General features: G+C 37.1%; 1 protein-coding gene across 2 annotated transcripts in view; it reads left to right on the top strand.

The window, feature by feature from the left end:
• The first annotated feature begins 9,125 nt into the window (after positions 1-9,125).
• Positions 9,126-12,311, top strand: part of tp53i11b (tumor protein p53 inducible protein 11b) — a 62,372-nt gene continuing 59,186 nt past the window's right edge. The window contains exon 1 of one of the 2 annotated variants that reach the window (XM_079621894.1): positions 9,126-9,351. The gene's annotated coding sequence lies outside the window, so the exon portion shown is untranslated. Of the gene's footprint in view, positions 9,352-9,545; positions 9,849-12,311 lie in introns of those variants that run through there. The other variant, XM_079621895.1, reaches the window with a different exon arrangement.

The raw sequence follows: 12,311 nt of genomic DNA on the forward strand, positions 1-12,311 counted from the left end.
ATGCCCACACAAATCCATCTCTGACTGCCTGTGTCGCGCAGCTTCGCTTCACTTCACCTGCCTTTGCCCCTGTATCTGGTTTTCCTCAGACCGTCACGACTGTGCTTTTAAGAGAGTATTGTAAACTGTTCTTTCCTCGTACAGTAAACAAATCAAATGCAGAAAATATTTTCTAGTAACATCAAGAGAATATTTAACTTAAAAAGTAAAATTGAGTAGGAATTGTAATCAGTCGAGTTCCCGCTTGAGTAATCTTTCTAACGTAAGAGGAAAATCTCATAAAACAAAACTGCATGCATTTTAAAGAAGACCGTGCGGATAAATATGGTTCATTACTAAAAGAGTGAGAGAGAGATTATCCTGTTCAATAAAATATCTTACTAGCCTGTTGTTGAGTAATAAAAATGCCATTTCCCGCTTTTACAACATTTCAAATCCCTCAGTTCTCGCCATCACCGAAAAGCCGAGCCAATGTTTTTGGTGAACTATTGTTTCATTAAAGGGGTTCTATAATTCCCTTTTCACAAGATGTAAATAAGTCTCTGATGTCCCCAGAGTATGTGAAGTTTTAGCTCAAAATACCCCACAGATTTATTTTGTATAGCATGTTAGAATTGTCACTTTTTGAGGGTGAGCAAAAACGCACGTTTTGTGTGTGTGTCCCTTTAAATGCAAATGAGGTGCTGCTCCCGGCTCAAAGGGCGGAGCTTCAAGTGTGTGAGCAGCTCCGATTACCTCAGAGACACACTGAAAATTAAAAAACCTTTTATGTTCAAACCGGAGTCGGACAGAGATTGAGAGAGACTCAAGAAGTGACAACATGTAGAATGCAACAGGACATTTCTGAATGGTTAGTTGATGAATTGCATGTGGAGTAAATTATGTTGATTAGTCATTAATTAGCTTATTCTATAATGGCAATCTATAAATCGCGTTCCCCGAGGCGGGGTTAATGTAAATTTTAGGCTTAGTGATGTAACTAACGAGGAAGTGTTGTCCACTTGTCCCTATGTGTAAGCGATTTCTGTACAAGAAAATATCTCCCTTTGCTTTGAACTTTGAGTGTCGTAACTTTGCAGATGCTCAAAAAGCAACATTACACACTAACTAAAATGTCTAATAATCAACCACCCCTTTAAAGAATTAAGGCATAATTTCAGTTATGGACATGTGTTTGTATGGCTAATTATATTTCTGTTGTTTAAGAGCTAAACGCTGTACTGCGTGTCTAAAAACATCAAACTGTCAGCTGTGTTTACCTCTCCATTTGTTAATCTAAAGCTGGTACAGAATGTTGCATCCCTGACTGTTTTCCTCTTTCTCATTCATACTTTCACTCTAACTGGCATCAGATGCTGCCTTAATTTCAGCCTCCAAATCATTAACTCTGCGTTTTAGCAAGAAAGCACTCTCACTCTTTCTCTCCTCCCTTCCTTCCTTTCTCTTCAGAGCTGTCCTCATTTTCCCTGTTGTGTTTTCTAAAGTTAATACTCCCACTCCTGTTCCTCTTTCCTCCCACACGTCTCAGTGCTTTCTGCATTGAAGAAGAGCCTCTGGCCATGGCTAGAGAGCCCCGTGCCCCTGCTGTTTGCGTGCAGCGTCGCCACAGTCGATGATTCCCAAAACCTCCAATCCATCCAGCGTTTCTCATTAGAGCTGACAACTCTGCTCGCCGAAACCACCTGCTAGACCGGAGCACAAGGGCTAAATGCGATTCGTCACCACAGATCACACTACCTGCTGATTTAATCGCTCTCTAATTGGAGCTTTTATCCCAGCCGTAATTTATGAGAACAATTAAACCAGAGGAGGGTTCGATTATGAAGACTGACAACCCATTTTGGGGGGTTGAATCTTCATATCTCACTCTAAATTATATTTCTTGGTCTCATGCGTGCACTTTTTTTTAATACGAGTGTGTTTAATTGGGTTGAAAGATATAGAATGTACTGAATATTATTGCTTATTGTGCCCAAGAGCAGGATATTTTAGTCCATCATGTTAACAAGAAACTTCTAACCACAGGTCGAGAACTAGTTACAACCACACAAGTTTGCAATGTTGTTTGCGAATATTCGTAGAAACTATGGTTTCTGTAAATGCCAGGTGGTCAAAATGGCAAATCATTGTTGGTAACGACGGAACATTGTTGGCTAGCGATGCTTTTGGAAAACGCAACACAGAAGGTTTGATTATAAACATGCACAGACACCCACAGGCACCAATTGAAATGCAGAACCAGGAATAAATTGATGTTTGAGCAAAAGTAATTTGTGAAAGTCAAACACCTGTGACTATGAAATAAGTGACAGTGATTCCTATACAGCAATGATTATATGATTCTTGAAATGTGTGAGAACTTGATGGACAAGATGGTTCTGCCAGACAATGACATTCAACGCCCCCCGCTGTGCGCTGAAACTGTCAGCCTTTTTTGAATTTCCTTTCAGAGATTTTTTTTTTCAATGCTAGCCTAAAAGGAAACTTTTTTTTTAAACCTGCAATAAAATGTCATGTGTTAAAGGCTTCCAGTAAAAAAAACCTGACATTTCTTGGACTGAGCGGATGCGTGACCTGGGTATTAAGACGTTAGGACGGTCTCGACAGAGCGAGAGCACCAGGGCATTTTAACACTCAGGCTAATGTGAGAGTTGTAATCTTCAGTGACAGCATGGAGAGAGTTTCTTTCATTTACCAGCGTTATTAGATGCGTAAATCACACAAATATTTACTGATTTTATTTGCAGCTTATGAAGATCTATCTATCTATCTATCTATCTATCTATCTATCTATCTATCTATCTATCTATCTATCTATCTATCTATCTATCTATCCAACCATCCATCCATCCATCCATCCATCCATCCATCCATCCATCCATCCATCCATCCATCCATCCATCCATCCATCCATCCATCCATCCATCCATCCATCCATCCATCATATATTTTCTAAATGCATCTTGTTTTTATTATTGTCAACGATTCATCACTGCAAATTTCATACACATTTTTTTTTGAGCTCATAATGTTTAATCAACTTGATCTTCTGGTGAACTTTATGCCAAACTTCTCCAATTATTTTGTCCTCATAAAACCCGCTCCTTTCTTACTGTAAAAGCTACCAATTTTCAGTGCCTGGTTAAACTGGTGATAAAACACATATGCTCAAATGCGACCTCATTCTCTATAAGAGCTGCACTCAGACATTCAAATGGATGAATTTTTAAAACCTCATTAACGATGAGTTTCATCCTTGACCCTCTTTATAATATTTTCAATTTTTTAATTTTCTGGCAAGCTTGATACAAAGAGGTGGTGGGAATTAACTGATGTAGGAGGTAAAACCTAAAACTTGCACCTGTGATAAACCATTAATATTAGCATATTCTGAGAGTTACAATTCAAAGGTTACCTAAACACAAAGGTTATCCAGGAGCCGAAAGCTGCACTCGTGTGACTTGTCAAAAGTTGATTTTTAGGGAGTTTATTGCCACACATTTATGTTCAATGCTTTTTGTACCATTTGATGTTGAGTCAAGCATTCAATTAAGCTTCAGAGCTTTTAATTTCCACTTGTGTACCTGAAAAGGTTATACTAATGCTCGAATGCAAATTACACTAATTTGAAGTTCTTTCACCATTTAAACATAATTTCCGTCACAATGAAGACTGTAATCTTCTTTAAAGCTCTGGCGCTGTCACAATACGAATACGGTAATCATTATTTATGATAACAAACCTGGGTTTTCTTCTTTTGACTGGGAGACAGAAATAATTCATTAGTGGCTTCACTCAGCATTTTAGTTTAGTGTGGAGTTTGTGAAGGCAAGTTTATAGCTTGCTTTTATAGCTTAGCACAACTTAAAAGAGGCTGTCTACAGTATGCTAATTTAGTCAATACATACATAAAACTGGAAATTGTGTAACAAATGGTCATCATTTGCTCACTTTGAGATATTTTGAAAAATGTTTAAATTTGTTATGCATACACTGACAGTCATGTATGACTGTATTGTTATTTTTATCCACTATTACAAAGACCAAACTCAAAGCTAGCATTAGCTCATCACAGGTCAGTTTAATATCGAATTAAGTCAGTCTGTTCTAGACGAGTGGAGAACTGAAAGGGGGTCAGAAGGAGGTCAGCACAGTGCACATTGATTTGATCAGCAGTACGGAGGGTCCATTTTGGACTGAGTGGACTACGTTTTTGAGCCATTCGCTTCACACAGGGAACTCACTGACTATTCTGGTTTAATCAATGTGAAGGAACACCCACCCCACTAATGCTCTCAAATCAACGCTATCCTTGACAACAGAACAGCAAAGTGAACAAAGCACCATCTTGACATGTTCTGATTGATCTAACCGGCATCTCTGAGCTCAGATTTATGGGTAATCCATACAGATGTGTGTAGGTGGTAGAATTAAACGACACAGTTGTTCTGCAGTTTAAAACTGTTGAATCATTGGGCCTCGTGAATCAATCTAATGTAGAAACGAGCGCAGATATCCAGTGCAGAAATCATGTTACGACAGGGTGGTTCATGAAACATTCGGATGCCACCAATCAATCGTACGAATGATCGGATGTTGATAAATGTGGTGGCTGAAAGCAATCGTCATTTAAATTTCAGGCCCCTATAAATTCACGGTTTAGAAGCCTTGCAAGTCCGAAAACTTAGACTTGTTGCCTTGCTTCCCTATCAGCCAATGACTTCGCAGGCAGGGTTTATGCACGAGGGTTTACCTCACAAAATTTCGGACAAACTTCTGAGGCAGCGTAATGTTTTAAAGGGGAGGTATAATGCCCATTTCACAAGATGTAAAATAAGTCTTTGATGTCCCCAGAGTGTGTATGTGAAGTTTTAGCTCAAAATACCCCACAGATATTTTTATATAGCATGTTAAAATTGTCACTTTTTGAGGGTGAGCAAAAACACACAGTTTTTGTGTCTGTCCCTTTAAATGCAAATCAGCTGCTGCTCCCGACACAGAGGGCGGAGCTACAAGAACTTGTGTCCTTTTACCTCACACACACATGCACTGAAAATGTTTATGTTCAAACCGAAGTCAGACAATAAGGGAGAGACTCCAGAAGAAGCAACACTTCTTGAGCAAAAGGAGATTTCTGAATGGTTCGTTGAATTTATGTAGTTTATGTGTAGTATCTTCTAGTCATTGATTAGCATATTCTGTCATGATAATCTATAAATTGCGTTCCCGGGGGCGGTTTATGTAAATTTTAGGGTTGTGATGTCACTAACCCGGGAGGAAGCTTGTGTAGTCCTTACCAGCCGTTTGTTTGTAGTCCTTAAAAAACTATTTCTTTAAAAGCAAATATCTTCCTTTGCTTTGAACTTTGAGTGTTGTAACTTTGCAGATGTTGTTTATGCTCAAACAGCAACATTACACACTAACTAAAGTTAAAAAAGTGAAATCATAATCAACCACCCTAATGATCTACAACAATATAGAGAGCTTTAGTGATAACTAAATGCATATTTAATTACTACAATAGTGATTTCTCGCTAAATTACATCAAAAGTGGAAAAAGTTGGCCAAAAACGTATATTTGCACACAAACTGACCACCAACTGCAATTTGAGTTTTTTTTCAGTTTTCGGATGCACCCATGGAGAACTGTAACTCGGCCAAGAATAGGAAGTAATCTCATGAAAGAGAAACTAACACCAAAAACACCTGTTAATACTTTAATATAAGAAAATGCTTGATTAATGTTACGGATACACTCTAAAAAAAATGCAGCCATTGGGTTACATTTTTAAATTGCATTTTTTATCCAACGTTTGGGTTTGTCAATATTTGACCCAAAATTGGGTTAAAACAACCCAGCAATTTTTTTCGAGTTTAGGCATGGCACACTGTGTCAATTGAATATTTTACCATTGTCAACACATTTTGAAATGATGAATATGTGGCTTGTCTGGCTTCATGTGCTTTCATTCATGCAAGTTCACGCTCAGAAACTTAGGTTGAAACCTGACGTGAGACTTGATCATATAGCCACCACTCACGTCCATTTGATAAATGCTAAATTGACAAAAAGTTTTGTGTCGAAATGCTGGTTACGTAAATGAGAGCCATATATGCACTGCTATCCTTCATAGGAGCTTACGTTTTGAATTCAGCCGCCTTTAAACTGTGAGACTCCACTTACTGGTCATCAAATGAGTTTATTTTCTGCATATATAACAGGAACTATGTTTGAAATAACATTGTGAATGAATACACGACAGTGCATGCTAGAATAAGCAGTCCAGATTTCAATGGTGCAATGCAGTGCTCTTGAAAACATCGGAGATCAGATGTGATGAAGAGCTGTGAGAATGCATTGATTTTCATATCATGTATTCTCAAAAGCTTGCTTGTGACAATTAGAAATGCCTCAGAGGTTGCAAGATGTTGCACGAGTATTGAGGGTTGTTTATTTTAACTCAGTATTTGTAATGTGCCTGCGGTATCAACACATTTAACATTTGTCCTCTTTATCAGAGCCGTTTTCATGAAAGGAAACTATTGATATCAATTCTTACAAAGGCCTTTTTTTTTCTTTTCTTTTTTCAAAAGGTTATGTGGAATTGTCTTGGAATTATATATTCTCTGTAAAATGATTATTTTCCAGCTGACAGATATCTTGAAAATCAAAAGTTGAATTAGGCCTACATGAAATTGCTATTAGGGGTCTGGATGAATCGTATTTGTTTAGTGTATGAAAGCGTCATCCATTTGCATAGCTTTTGTAGGCCTTTTTTTAAGGAAACCGAACTGTACTTTACGTAAATAAGCTACAGTTTTTATTAGCAAACTGAAATAATGAATGAATCTCAGTGCAGCAAACATTCATCCATGCGCAGCTCAAGCTTATGAAATATTTTCTTCCTCTAGGTGTCTAATAAATTACTTCATAATTGCTTCCGGAACTTTTTTCACAATAAAAAACAATAGGCATTTAAATGTAATGGCCCTCAGCACGGCACTAGATTCAGTAATCCAGCTCTTGTGAGAAGAATGAGCAAATTACTGTTCTCATTAAGGATCCTTATAACCGTTTTAATTGCCCTGAGTAATGAGAAACCATGCATGAATCAGAACCAATAAAGATTCATGTAGACCACTTATTGAAAAAATATATATATATACCGAGCTTCTTTCTTTCCCTTAAATAGATTCGAAAGAAAAATACCTGCGTCAGACTGTTTTTAGGAATGTAATAGTTGGAGGAAATATGCTTTACTGTTAATATCTATTTTCAAACATTTTAACATGCATTCTTGGGTAAAAAGTAAAATTTCACTCACGCATGCTTACATAATATTGTTCAAGTTCATGCCTACCTGAGAAAACGAGGACATTGAGAGCTGAGTGTTCTCTCTCTCTCTTTCTCTCTCTCTCTCTCTCTCTCTCTCTCTCTCTCTCTCTCTCTCTCTCTCTCTCTCTCTCTCTCTCTCTCTCTCTCTCTCTCTCTCTCTCTCTCTCTCTCTCTCTCTCTCTCTCTCTCTCTCTCTCTCTCTCTCTCTCTCGTATACTGACGTCGAAATATTAAACACTATGTTGACAAGACGTTTCAGTTTAAAGAGTGTGTGGGTTGGTGTCTCCTAAGATTATTTCAGAATTCTATGTGGGCTGCTTTTAATTCTAGACTATTCAGCCAATGTATGCTTTTACTCTCCTGTGGAAGATTGTCTTACTACGGAGTCAACAGCTGAGGAAATTCTCACGTGCAGATTTGTTTAATCGCGATTGTAAGCTATCAGACTGAGGTATTTTAAGGTGCACAAGGTTATTTAGATGAAATATCTTTATGGCACCCGCTCCTCACCAGTAAGGACACCTGAAATCATCAGTTCCTTTACAGAACAATACAGAGGAACCACATTCACCCCTTCGCCATCTTTGATTAAAAAAAACAAACATTTGATTGCATGATTGATTGTAAAATAGCTATGGAAGCCCATTTCCGCCACATCATCATCATCAAAAAAAAAAAAATGCTTTTGTAAATTGTAATTATGACATCATAATTTACAATTATGAAAAGTCATAATTATGACATAATTCCAAAATTATGACATAGAAAATCGAAATTATGAGATAAAAATGGGACATTTTGACAGAAAGTCAATTTGAACTTTTTAATCTCACACTGATGACTTCATAATATCATAATTTTCATAATTGTATCATGATTATGAACTTTGTTTATAATTTTCACTTTTTTCACAATTATGACTTAGTATGTCATAATTATAGTTCAACTTTTTATCTCATAATAATGACTTATGGCTATGTAATAATTACAGTATGTCATAATTTATGATTTATGTACATTTTGTCATAATTATGACTTATGCCAAGATTTTTGTCTCCTAATGATGACTTCATAATATAATAATTTCTAATAATTATGACCTTTATGACATAATAAAGAGTTAGTATGGCATCAATTTCGACTTTTTATGTTATATCTGTGACTTTTTATTTCATAATCATAGTATGCCATAATTATGATTCATCATAATTTCAACTTTTTATCTCATAATTTTGACTTAGTCAGCTGTGTCATCATAATTACAGAATGTCATCCTAGACAGTGGGCTTAGCCATCATTTTTATAATAATAATAATAAATGTTATTTATATAGTACTTTTCAAGAACCCAAGGATACTTTACATTACTTGTTGTAATGTCAGAATTATGAAATAAAAAGTCAAAATTATGAGTTAGTATGTCACAATTATGACTTAATATGTCATAATTATGACTTTTCATTTCATAATAGAGATTTACCAAAGCTTTAGGCTATTAGGGTGGAAATAGGCTTCCATAAATAGCAGTTCAAGCTATTTGTTGACCTATCTACAGCACTAGCATTAATGAAGGTGTTTGGAATACATTGGGAAGCAGTTCTGCTGCAGGCACTTGTTGATCAATAACGTTTTATCCCTACAATATGTTTCCCTGTTATCAAGGGCAGGACACAGTCACAGTTACAGCCTTGTTTGGAAGTCAGCACTAGTTTTACAATATTGTTTAAACTATGAAAATCTTAACGAATCACTTTTCAGACTATAAAGATAAAGATTTCCGTGAGCAATCTGCATGTCACGTGTATACGAGCGCCCTGTGTATTACGGTAGACATCGCGGAGCCGATACTGTGTATATGTGACATTACGGTAAATTTATGGATCCGTCGGAGTCTTGGTTGTTTGCAAACCCAAAGAGCACTGCAATGTAAATGTATCAAGAGAATAACCGGACCGCATACCGAAAATTACGCTGCAGAAAGGCAGAAGATCTCCGAAGCTTCTTTCAACTAAACTGGTGAGAAATATATTAATTTAGTTATTTTGGATTTTTATTACAGGTTAAACATCTTTGTGCGGACGCTACATCTATCCATCTCACATAGTTATACACAGGAGTTCTGGCTATTCTCTTTGATTTATAACCGAGCAAACATATGCACGTCGTGTCGCAGGAATGGCAAAAAAGTAGTGCGTTTTCTTCCAGTAGGAAGTTATTTGAATTCACGATTGAACAGACCACGCTCACTGCTCAACATGTGTTTTATGAAGTATACAAACTGCTTGGAGTAGAACTGAAGGCATGCGCGCGCGCTCGAGCACGCGACAACACTGCACAAAACGGACAGTTTTGACAGTTATGAACGTTTCCTTAAGAAGCACCTCCTTTAAAACATAAGATTGAATTGGCAAGACTTGTGTTATGTAATGTCACACTTTCTGAGTTGCTTGAAACACATTTCTGTCTTTAATAATTCTCAAAGACCGGTGCGTCTCGCGCGGCTCTGGACGTTGGTAAGACAGACAGACACACACACACACACACACACACACACACACACACACACTACAGTCAGTAACGCGCACAGGTTTGTCTATCTATAATTTGTCTTTAGTTTCGGTCATTCCGGCGAATGGGTCTCGCTTTTATGCTGAAAAAGCGTTTTAAAGTAAATGTTAAAGGAAAAGGAAATTTGAGGAAATTTCTGCCATCTCAAACGAAAAGGAAATATAGACTATAGCCTAGGCTACATGTTGGGACATAACATTTTTACAAATAATAGGTTTTGAATAGGCTAATAATCATGGTATCCTTTAATTTAATAAATTTGTTATGAAGTTGACAGTTGATGGCAACAGTGTTTGTTACGAACTATATAATTATATAACAATTATAATGTGCATAATTGCTATTAAAGCAAAGAGAAGTTGAAAACAGGTCAAACTGTATTTTTTTATATTTGAAGAAAAATGCCTATAATAACACAAATATGAGGGTCACAAATGGCATTTTTTTGGAATGACTGTGAATATAGCAGTGTTTGATTTATTCCACACACTCTTAAAAATAAAGGTTCTTTATTGGCATCAATGGATCCATAAACAACCTTTAACTTCCATGGAACATTTTTCATCGTACAAACGGTTCTTTACGGTGGAAAAGGGATTTCTTTGGATTATTAAAATGTTCTTCACACAAAGAGAAAAAAAAGGTTCTGTTAAGGACTGCTCAGTGAATGGTTCTTTGAGGAACCAAAAATGGTTCTTCTATGGCATTGCTGCGAAAACCCCTTTTTCAAACCTTTATGTCTAAGAGTGTATACTTCTGTAAGTCATCTGCAATTGTACACAAACTTTTTTTTTTTAACCATGTGCATACAATGCTTGTTTATCTGTTGATGATTACTGGGCAACAGAACATGATATTATGTAAAAAGTCTAGACATGCTTTCAAAAGATAAATGAGTTTTTTTTAAAAAGTCTGCTGCAATGTATACTCTTGGGAATTATTTTAATCTACTGTCTTTGCATAGATTTTGAGCAGAGCAGGGGCTGAATTTTAAACTGTAATAATAAAAAAAAGCCTTTGCACACTCATGGCATTTCTAAGAAGCTTTTGGAAAAGAGCCGCACAGTTGTGTCAACAAAGACATTGAACCCTTTTCTCCTCTCAAACTACCAGCATCTGAGCTTTGTTATGCTTTCAAGTATTTACTATTAGTAGTCTCTCTGCATGCAATCATGTTCTTGGCATTGTAAATGATTTCTTGGAAGTCTCCGCTCCCTGTCTGATGTGTTACTTGCTCTGCTTAAGGTCAGAGAGTAATTGTTGCTTACAATCTTAATAAAACGCCAAGTACAAGGACAGGTGCAAGGAAATGTTTTGGTAACGTCTGGCTGTTTTATGTCCTTGCTTCCTGCCATATTCACACCAGTCCTTTTCCCCACCATTTGTTTCTGTGTGGTTTGTCACGTAACAGCTCAACTCAAATAACCATCATGGTCACCTATAGGCTTTGAGGTGATTCCTCATGCAGCTGATTTATGAGAAAAACAACCCTGCTGCGATCCAAAATCCATAGCGCTTTTTAAGCTGCTGCCGTTTTTGATCATAACGCACAATACAGCGGTTGTTGTCGTTTGTGTTTTCCTGGTCTTTATTCTGGAGACAGGTGTGGGCGGTGAATGTGTGGGAATTTATTACTCAAAGGAGGGAGAAACGGTATCCCGTTCTTCCCGATTCTGTTACCATGGTAACATAAGGAAGCAGGGGTTAGCCTATGCATTTTATATAAAGTGCAGATACTGATCATTTGCTTTGTTTGAAATAGGGGGCTTGAAAGAGCACTAAATCTAGACTGGACCACAATTGTTTTTTGTCAATTTCAGATGTCTCATGAGAACAGAATGTGTAGTTATGCCTCTGCAGTTGAAATATGGAAGAAAACAGCTTCTTGTTGTGTGCAAAGTGAAATCTAAGATTAATTATGGAGAGCTGCATGAAATATCTTCATAATAGATGACATATCTGGGTGGCAATGATATGAAGTGACCTGTAAAAAGAGTCATTATTCATGAGGCTATTGCTGCTGTCATTAGATGAGGCTGGGAAGTGCACCTCGACTCAATATGACCACTTTGTTTTACTAATCAAACCGATAGTGACGATGATGATTTAATGTCACTGCAAAGAGGCAAACCACTCTGTTGCGAGTCCTCGAGAGCACAGCACTCTGGGTAAGACCAGCAGATGGTGACCTGCTTTCTGTCCGGTCTTATTCTGTCACTGGGTTGATTTATCAAGCACTGTCCTGTGAAACTGTGACGGCACCATATTTTCAGATACTCGGACCAAAGAATCTTCAATTGCTGTATGATCCTGTGGTGATGGACAGTTTGGTAGAAAATACTGCAGTGAAAAAATGTGATTTATTATTGCTGATGTTAATAGTAGTAAGTTGAATGTCTGATTAGGAC

Source organism: Phoxinus phoxinus, assembly GCF_949152265.1.
Source record: "Phoxinus phoxinus genome assembly, chromosome: 8".
NCBI classification, from domain to species: domain Eukaryota; kingdom Metazoa; phylum Chordata; class Actinopteri; order Cypriniformes; family Leuciscidae; genus Phoxinus; species Phoxinus phoxinus.